The following is a 10,328-nucleotide window of genomic DNA, read 5'->3' on the forward strand; positions in this document are numbered from 1 at the left end:
GTGAGCTGGTAGACATACCTTCCAATAGCCTTGACCTTGGGCCCGGAGAGTTTTAGTCCATCCACTGGTTCTCGTCTCAAGTCCTGAGAATATGAGCCCCTTTGCACAACAAATACCTTAACAAGCTGACGTAAATAGGGAAAGTTCTGGCCGAGTCTCTTCACGGCCCAAATTATCGCTGCTGTTCCAGGTGACTTCTAGGTGAGTCAGCTTGTCATGTGGTATCAAGGACTCTGAGAGCCCATCCTCACTTGTGCCTGGGTCTTGGAAGAATTCACATTTGCCTTGAGTTTTGCTGGGACCTCCCATTATAAAAAGTCCTGATCCTTCTATGGCTTTGTACGGCCAAGGACCAAGTGCCCACCTTGGTGTTGTGATCCTGGCAACTGAGTGGAGGAGTGACCACTGTATACAACCTACTTCAACTGCTCACCGCTGCTGGGCACCCAGGAGAGCTCCAATGGGCTTGTCACGGGTGCTGGGGTCCCCTGATGGGAAGAGTGCCTGAAACGCCCTCTAGGGTAAGTAGAGTCAAGGCCATGACCTCTCCAAGGGTCCTGCAACTATAGCCTAAGACCGAGCTCACCCTCGGTTACCAGCTTGGTGTTGCAAACAGCAGCAGTGATGCAGGCGGAGAGACAAGGTCTGAAGAAAGTGTGTGAAACCCGGAGGTGGGCAGGATGTGGGGCAGGGAGAGGTTGAGCCCACTGGTAGATAGGGGTTTTGGAATCTTGAATATCTGCGTACTTTCCTTCTGCAATTTCTTTAGCCACTTGCTAGAAATGTGTCCTGATGGCAGCCTGGCATTCTCTCTCCTCCTTGAAAACTCACTCTGTGGCTCCCAGTCACCCCCAGCATTCAGGAGGGGCCCTAAATTTTAAGCTTTATTAACTTCCTGGAAAATCTGCTCCTTAGGGTCCAAGAGACAATTGGCTGCCTGTGCCGAGAAGGGACAGGAGCGGCTATGAGCCTGAGCAGGTCTGAGCACCTGTTTCTTCTCAAATATCACGTTCTCCACACATTTTCCCTGACCAGATTTTTTAGCAGCATGACTGATAGAATTAAAAGGTGAACATTAATAAGACAAGAGTACTCATTTGGGGATTTTTAAAAAAGAAGTCTTCCCACAGTTCTTGTAGTGCTGGCGAGGTTGTCTTCAATGCTGAATGACTGATACAACTCTTTACTGCCATGGTCAAGGCTATTATAACTTCTTGGTGATGAGTTCTTACGTGTTCCAAGAAACAGCTTTTCCTCCTTCCCTCGTAACGTGATCCCTCCATCCTCTCTCCGGCCACATGTCGGTCTTCCTTCCCTATCCCACTGCATGACCACGTGACTCTGCGCGCCATCTGACAGACAGTAGTTGGAACAAAAATGAATCTCGCACATTCATTGAAAGGGGCCATCGCACTGAGCATCAGTGTGCGTCAGGCTTGAGACACACTGGTCAAGACCACCGCTCAAGGCTTCTACTGAGGAAGAAAATAAGCACTGTGGCCAGTCCTGCGCTTCCCTAAGCTTCGTAGTCCCATAGGAAAACGTCACGCCTTCACTGTCAAGTGTCTGGGGTTGTCTTTTGTTGGAAGGAAATCATACTGGGAAGTCTACTATATAGAATACATAGAAACTGAGGTGCTAAGTGGGGAAGCCTCACATTTCCTCCTTCTTCCATCCTCCCCCGTCCTCTCCTTTGGTGGCCTCTAAGGAGACCCTAGGACTTTGCTGAGCAGGGTCTGAAAGCAGGAACTAGGCAACTCGGGAGGCCAAGCATCCTTCCGCCGCCCCCAACGTGAGAGTCCTCGGTTCGCACTCATCCCCAGGCCTCCCGTGTCGAGTGGGATGAGGGTTTTCATTGTGCGGATAATGTATGGGTTTTAATATACACGTTTGCGAGCTCTGTCTCTCATATACCCCATGCATTTCTGAATAGGAATAATGTCCCTGGCGATTCCATAGTCTGAGCAGCAGCCAAATCTGCAGTCGCTCTCCTATAGAGCGAAGCAAAAAGCCAGCAATAAAGAAACTAAATAGCAAATCAACAGGGTGTAATTCTTGAACAAATGCACATTCATAATTTGTAACTGTGTAGTTATAAATCCCCTCCTAGAGCTTTGCTCTAACGACCCAAAACAGAGACGAAGCTTTCATTTTTTTTTTTTTCTCCACTTGGGTATTTGGTGAAGGAGCTACACGCACTTACTTGCCAACAGTACAAATATTTATACTTTTTAGTACTTTAAAGCATTACTTCAGATGTAGCGGAGTTACAGAAAATCAATGATTTTACCAGTCACTGCCTCTGCACTAAAATTCCTATCAGCCACAGATACTCATTTTAAAGAGAGAGGGGAAAAGAAAGAGTATTCTTGATTTGTTATAAGAGGTTTAAAGACACAGTCTCCATAACCAAATCCACAGTCGTACGCTCATATTCGTGTAGGAGCGTACGCATATAAATCTCAACCCAAAATGTTTTTTTCCCACCAAGGTCAAGGATGCGATGCAAAGGGCAGCACATTCCGAAATTCATTTCATTGCAAGTTGGACCCCGATCGGGGGTAGTAAGAGAATAGGTCAACAAAAAGAGAATTCTAGAGTAGAGATTACGTTCACCATTCAGAGACAATTGGCTCTCACCAACAGAGCTTCTTTATCACGGTGCTTAAATGAGGAAATGACTCAATTATTTGGAACAGCACTGACGAATACAACTCCCCACGACGATGAAAAGGTTCTAGATCCGTGCTACTTGGTATGGTAGGCACAAGCTACACCGTGACTCTTAGGTGCTCGAAATGTGACTAGTGAGACCGAGGGACCCGATATTTAATTGTATTTAATTTCGAGTGGCTTAATTTTAAATATCCACAATACAGGTAGTGGCTACAGGAATACAGAAAGTCAAGGTGTCTAATTTGGGAGACGGTGGTTGGAACTAGAATCAACCATCCAAGCAGTCTGTTGATACAGAAGCAAGGGATTTTTAAGTTGGAAGATATCTGAGCATCCTCATGCGGCAGAGATAGTAGGGTTTAGAAACTTCATGTTAAATGCCAGAGGTTAATCGCCACAATAATGGAATTTGAGAGATTTCCAGCGATGCTTGGAAAAGCTCGAGTCAGGAGACTCTAACCCATAGACACACACCTGCTGAGATGCTTTTGGTCTGGAGAGAGCCAGGCTAAATGCCCAGCCACATCCATGGTTGCGCAGAGAAGGCTAAATTAAAGGGGGAGGGGATGGAGGGAGGCGGTAGTGTCTGAATATCAGCTACCCTGGGCCAGATACTCTCTCATTTCACCCTCACAGCGATCCCACTCACAGAGGTTAAAAAGCACGAAAAATATCAGAAAAGGCAAATGCCCAAGGATCACACAAGCATAACGCCTGGGATTCGAACCCTGGTCACATCTGCAGCAAACAGCCCTGAAGGTGCTGTGCCTCTCTGCTGGCCAGGGCTCTTCTCGCGGATGAATTTCGCATCTGCCTCTCTTCCCTCTCTCAGCTCTCACCCTTGGATTTCCCATCCCCGGCAGGGTGCTAAGGCCTCACCCTCTGTGGGCTTAGCTACCTCCCTTTCTCTCCAGCCCCGCTGCACGGTCCTGTCCTCACACCTCCAGCTGCCATTGTCAGCATCTTGGCCACACTTCGCTTTCCACATGTCAGTCCTGAACCCGCGGTCTCGTCAGCCTGACGGCTTTTACGGTCTTTGGCTCAGCGTTCTGTGTTCTTCTCCTGGTGCAAAATCGAATAGTCACATTCACTCGACAAATCTTCAGGGAACACAGGACTAGACACACACGCAAGATACAATGGCGAAAAGGTAAATAAAAACCTCGCCCACAGGGAATTTAGAGTCTACCGGTAGAACAGGTAGCGAATGGGAAACAAGGCCATTAAATATTTAAATGCGATTATACTGACTATCCCAGGGCTCGGGGAGTTTTGCGGGTGGAGGGGCAGTCAGGAAGTCTGAGAGCTGACGAATCCGTGAGAGTTGACCAGTGAAGAATCGAGAGAGGTGGGAGAAAAGAGCAGTTCCAGGTAGTGGGAGGAGCGTGAGTTAAACTCCTAGGAAGCATCACGGCTTCTCAGAGGAACGCACAGTAAGCCTGCGTGCGCGGCGCGCAGAAGGCAAAGGGGACCGTATGAGATGGGCCAGTGACCCTTAAACCAGGAAAACGTCTCAACCTGTCTTTTTTCCAAAGTCTTATCCCCTGCATTTATTTGTCTCTCTCCTTCTGGGGCTCCTGTGATGGAGCTATCGACAGGTGTCTTCTATCTGTCAAGGTGCGATGTGTTCTCATCTCTTCTTCCTTTTCTTATATCCTCTGAAAGAATTCGTCCTCTGGCCTTTTAGTTCACCAATTTGCTTTCTGCCTCTATCCGTTCTGCTCTTCAAGTCATCTCCTGCGTTCTCTGGGACAACTATGATATTTTTCTGACACAAATCCTATGATAACTGCTTGTTCCGCCTTATGCTGCAGAGAGCCTCTCTTTCCTTCCGAGCGTATTTATATGCCTATTTTTAAACCATGTTCTGCCTGGTCCATTAGCTTTGTTGCCTCTGCGTAAGTTTCCCAGCCCGAAGCCTGTTTGTTTGTTGTTTGTTTGTCTCCTCTGGTATCTTTCCCTTTTTCCATGTATGAGTTTGCATTCTTTGGGGTGTCACGACTCCGTTCGCTGAGGATTTGCACCCAGGGAACATCTGAAGCTTAAGCCTCGTTCGGTCCCCTCCTGATGATCTGGGGAGAAGGAGGGTCTGGCTGGTGGGGGAGGAGCGGGTCCTCTGGCCTTGTCCTTCTGGCTCTCAGGACACGGTGGGTAAGTATCTTCTCTTAGTACTTTAGACGCCCTTTAGGCTCTCATCCTACAGCCCGTGGGCCCAGGAGAAGCTGGAGCTGCCATCTGTCCTCTGGGAAGGAAAATAAGCCAGCACTATTTTCTTGGGTGAAGACAATGAGGCCTCCTGGGTACAACCCACCAGCCCCCACGGGCCACTAGCCTGTTTCTCCCTTTGGTTAATAAGGGTCGTTCTAGGCCAACCAAATCCTCAAAACATGAGAAATGCAGCATTTGTCTTATCCTGCTCCGTTTTTGACTGCGTTGTTTTGTAAGTTATCTCATGGTCCTTGTAGTCGGTTTTCTATTTTGAAGTTGATATGAATTCAGTCATCTATTTATCCCCTCGTTCCTCAGGTGTTTATGGCCTGTCCACTGTTTCCTGAGCTCTGAGGGTTCAGAGAGAAAATAAGACACATAAGACACAGTCCCAGCCTTCCCTGAGCTCGCACCAACCCGGAGGAAGCTGCTGGCAAATGACAATGACCTACTATGTTCGGTGCTATATAAATGTCAGAACATAGTAGGGGCAGAGGGGTGAGGGGAGAGGTGAAGTCCTACCAGGGAGGCCTTAGAAGAAGGCACAGAGGAGGAGCAATTTGAGTTTGCTTTGGAAAAGACAGAATGGAAAGGAGAGAGAGCATTTCAGTCCTAAAGACATCTGAACGAAAATATATGACTTCATCTAAAGGAATTTAGCGCATGTGGAAACTGCGAACTCCCTGGATCTATAGTTCACAGGAAGTCTGACAAGTATCACGTATTGCATTTCCCTTGGAAATTCAAACCATCCTGCGGTGCCCCTCGCGCTGTCCGCGCACAGCGAGAACCGCAGCTCAGATGCGCACTGATTTGTATCGGAGAAGAGAGGCAGGAAGAGAGCTTCGGACACGGAGCCAAAAGACTCACTAAAGTGCTTTGTGCCCTCGGCAGGGTTCCAAGGTCTTTTTGAAGAGGCCCTTTTCCGAATAGAGGGGACCACATGAACTAACCTTTGAGATCATTCAGATGGAATATGTACGATCCTGGGGCTGTACACACACACGTCTCAGCACCCCCATAAGGGTGAACTCTTCGAGGGTGCGGTTTGTGTCTATTTCAGCATCAAATCCGCCGGTACCTTCCTCATAGTAGTTGCTCAGTAAAAAGCTGTGCGATAAATGCCTTTTGAAAACCTCATCTCTTCCGGGGGGTGTGGTGAGTGATTTTATTACATTTTAATATCCAAAACATGTTTATAAATAAAAGATGCATTTCAGTGGCCAGCATTTTAGTAGTAACTTTTCAAAGATTCATACATAGTGGAGGCATTCAAACCATGGAATTCCAAAAGGGCAAGAATATAAAGAGCAATGGACAAGAACTCGAAGACAAACCCAGATTCCATTTCTAGGGCGACGGCTTGGGCTTGCTCACCACCTGTGCAGATGCAGGCAAGTCACTTGATTCTCTGTATCTCAGTGTCCTTATCCGTTTACTGGGAATCATGTAGCTGCTCTCTGTCTGTGGAGTAATTAAACTGTGTTAAAAGCCACCGGATGTGGGAGTGCTTTGTGAGTTAGGAAGCCTCGCCATCCCCTCCACAGAAAGGTGACTGACTTTTAGCACATGACATCAGCTTTCAAAGACCATAACCAGGAGCGGAGACCCCTGCCCAGTGTCACTACTTTAATTATGGGGCTCGGAGGTGATACAGGTAACTGGAAGGGAGCCCTTAGAAGACAAGGAGATGCTCAATCTTTGTCCATTTGAGAGGCCACAAATTCGGCGTCATAAATCAATTTGTTTCGTAAACATTTATGTATCCTTTGGGATGGAACTTTTCCCCTACAGCTAGGAAACAAAACAAAATGGACATTGGCGGATGCCAACCATTTTTATTCCTTCTTGGGGACAATCCCATGGAATGGCTTTCCCTTGAGAACGGAAAGGCCAAGCTCAGAGCCTGACTTTTTTTCCTTAAAATGATAGAACAGCCTTCCAATCTCACCTCAATAGCAGGATTAATTACTTTTTTCCACGCACTTAACCCAGCGGTCCCCCGTCTCCCATAAGCAATGACACCTCACGGCTCTACCAACCAACCCTCTCCTTTGGGAATCAGACCCAAGAACACCCACTGATTAATTTCCAAGTTCCCCCTTGGGTGTACAGCTCACCGTCATTGATTTTAGCCATAGTAACTGTTAAATATAGAATAGACCAAACACAAATTGTGAGAATAAAGAACTCTTAAGGGTGTGAACGTATTCATCAAAGTTCTTCAGAGAAACAGAACCAATAATACACAGATGGTTCTTTTGATTGTGAGATTTGGCAAGTCTGAAATTTGCAGAGCAGGCCAGCAGGCTGGACATCTTCTCTTTTGGGACACCTCAGTCTTTGTTCCTAAGGCTTTCAACTGATTAGATGAGGCCCACCCATGTTACGCTTTACTCAGTTTCCTGATTTAAATGTTAATCGCATTTAACAAACCACCAGGCATCAGAGCCTAGCCAAGTGTGACACATAGAATTAAGCTGGTTGGTGTCCAAAAAATGACTGAGGCCCTCGAAATCAGCCTCCAACCAGCTATTTATCATAACTCAATGGATATCACTCTAAGGTGAATAAAATCAAGTGAGAGAACAGATTCAGGGTGAAGCAACTTTCCTAGGTAAATGTCTTAGGAAGATGAAATACTAACGTTCCTCCCCCAACACCCCATGTCTGGGCTTCCTGGCCCCGCACCACAAACGGGAACATCTGAATGGGCGTGGGAACATCTGTACGTGTGTGCTCACCGCGAGGCAATCAATCTTTGTGTTGCTATGTTTCCTCCTCAGTGGGGCTGAGCCCATTCTGAGCAACACCCTGCTTAAGCAGATTCAGAACTGGAGGAGGTATAGAGCTCTGGGCAAATAAATATTGCAAATAGTCACCCAGGGACTGTAAAAAGATATTCCTGGAAATACTTTGCCTGTGTATCGCAAAGCGTCATTCTCTCTTTCCATGAATGTTGTGTTTCATTATATTAGGTGGCGATTTCTAGCCAGGGATTTCTAGCTTCTGAGAAGAGCTAAACGAACCCGCCCGTTGACCCTCAGGCTCCCTCCATCCGTAGGAGTTTTGTGGGTTCCTGTGCTCTCCCCTGCCCACCTCCCTCCGGGACTGACTCCCAACCCACCCCTACCCACAGTGAAACACAAACCACACACCGTCATCCCGACCTGTAACCCCATTCGAAGGCTTTCCATCAACGGGAAGATGGGTGACAATGGCCCACATCCCGTGCATGGTGCAGGCACTGCGCGATCCGCCTACCTGTGGCTTTCCAGTCGTAGCCACCTAATCACCTTGCATTTTCCGATTCAGTCCTTAGAGCTTCTGACCTGCCAGGTGGTTTGAGGTCCCCTTTATTTGTTGCTTCCTCTCTCCGTGGTGTCATTTCCTCTTTTGTCCACCCTCATACCTGTTTCACCTGTCATCTCATCCTTCACTTTTTTCTGATTGTCAGGACCTAACAACTTAAAGAATGGCCTAGGAATTTCTTTTGTCCTAGAGTCCTGAGGAAAAGCTGCTGCTACGAGGAGAAAGTTCGAGAACCTCTGCAGATTAAAGCCCCGCTACTCAGAGTGGTCACCCCAACCAGTACCTTCAGTGTCACCTGCGAGCGTGTTAAAAATGTAGAATCCCTGCAAAACTCGAGTCACAACATCCTTTTGACCGGCGATCTCTACACGCTAGATTCCCATTTGAAATGCACTGTATTTATGCATCATAAGGGCAGTGGAAGCAAAGGTCCAGGGGCGGCCACGGCCTCATCGGACCACACAGAGAGCATCCGCTGGAGCCAGAAATCAGACCCCGCCCGACACTTACTAGCTATGGATCTTAGGTGATACTGTGGATGTTGGGCCTCAGTTTACCTTCGAGCTTACCTCTCGCTTTACCTGTCAAGTGAGAACAGTGGTCGAGTCCGTGTCTTTGATGGTGTAATAAAGTTTAAACGAGACAATGATTTAAAAAATAGAATTTCTGGGCCAGAGTAGGTGATCAATTAACAATTGTTTCTTTTTGTTTCCCCGGCCTGTGGCTCTAGGGAAGGTGAGTTGTCCTCTTTTTCTGCACCTTGGAAAGGTCAAAATTGTAAAAGAAACCGAAATTCCTATACAATCAATGGATTGATGATGCACCTGCCATGATAGACAAGCAAATGCAAACACATTCTCTTTCCAGGTCTTACACTATGCGTGCGGCCCAAAATGTGCGTAGGTTTGCCTTTGGGATTTCGTTGAGTCTACGATGAGGGTAAACACTGCAGGCAGTTCTGCCCCCAGAGAAGACCTTGATGTGGGGGGTGTGTGTGTAAAAGCGCAGTGTGTGTGTGTGTGTGTGTGTGTGTGTGTAGGGGTAAAACAAATATAACACCATCCATTTTTGAAAAATACAAGTTCAGTGGTATTAACACATTCACGCTGTTCTGGCGAAAGCATCACCACCATCCATTTCTATCACTTTTATCTTTGTAAAACCGAAACTCTGTACCCATTAAACACAGCCCCCGCCCAGCCCCTGGCAACCACGGTTCTACTTTCTGTCTCTTGAGCCTGACTACTCTCCGTACCTCATGTAAGGGCAATCACACAGCATTTGTCTTGTCGTGACTGGATTATTCCACTTAGCAGAATTTCCTTAAGGCTCACCAGTGCTGTAGCACGTTTGAGAATGCCCTTCCTCCTCGAGGCTGAGTAATAGTTCACCGTAGGTAGGCACCACAATTTGCTTAGCTGTTCATTCGCCTGTGGACACTTGGGTCGCTCTTACATTTTAGCTACTGTGATTAACGCCGTTATGAACATGGTGTACAAATATCTCTTCGCGACCTTGCTTTCGATTCTTTTGGGCATGCAGCCAGAATTGGAATTGCTGGATCCTATGGTAGTTCTGTCTTTAATTTTTTGAGGAACTGCCGTCCTGTTTTCTATTTCGCATCCCGACCCGCAGTGCACAAGGTGCAGAGTTATTTATTTTCCAAGAGCAGCTTGAATGAATGACTCTGCTTCATAGACGAGGACACTTTTTTTTCCTACCCTAAGATTGTGAGGCCCCCAAGCTAGGAACCCCTGCCTCACTCCTAGTGGATCCCCTGCACACCTAGGGCAGTGTCTGGAGAGAAGGTCTCATTACACGTTTGCTGACTTAAATCGAATGTCCCCAGCAAGCCACCATTCCTCTCTGTCCTGAGGACCATTGTCCCAGAGTGGAGCTTTTCTTCCTACACACCACTGCCACTTGCTGGAAAAATTGACACATTGCAGTTGCCCAGCTAATGTCAGTGCCTTTTTAGTATCTGGCAAGCATTGATTTGGAACCGCATATTCAGATTTTTGCAATCCTTTAGACAAGGTTGAGGTTTATTTTCGCTTTGCAAAATTTTTTTTAATCAAAGGTGAAAATTTGATAGTGTTAAGATTATGGGTACACAAAAACTGTGTGTGTGT

Source organism: Pteropus medius, unplaced genomic scaffold (assembly GCF_902729225.1).
Source record: "Pteropus medius unplaced genomic scaffold, Ma_sr-lr_union100, whole genome shotgun sequence".
Lineage (NCBI taxonomy): Eukaryota > Metazoa > Chordata > Mammalia > Chiroptera > Pteropodidae > Pteropus > Pteropus medius.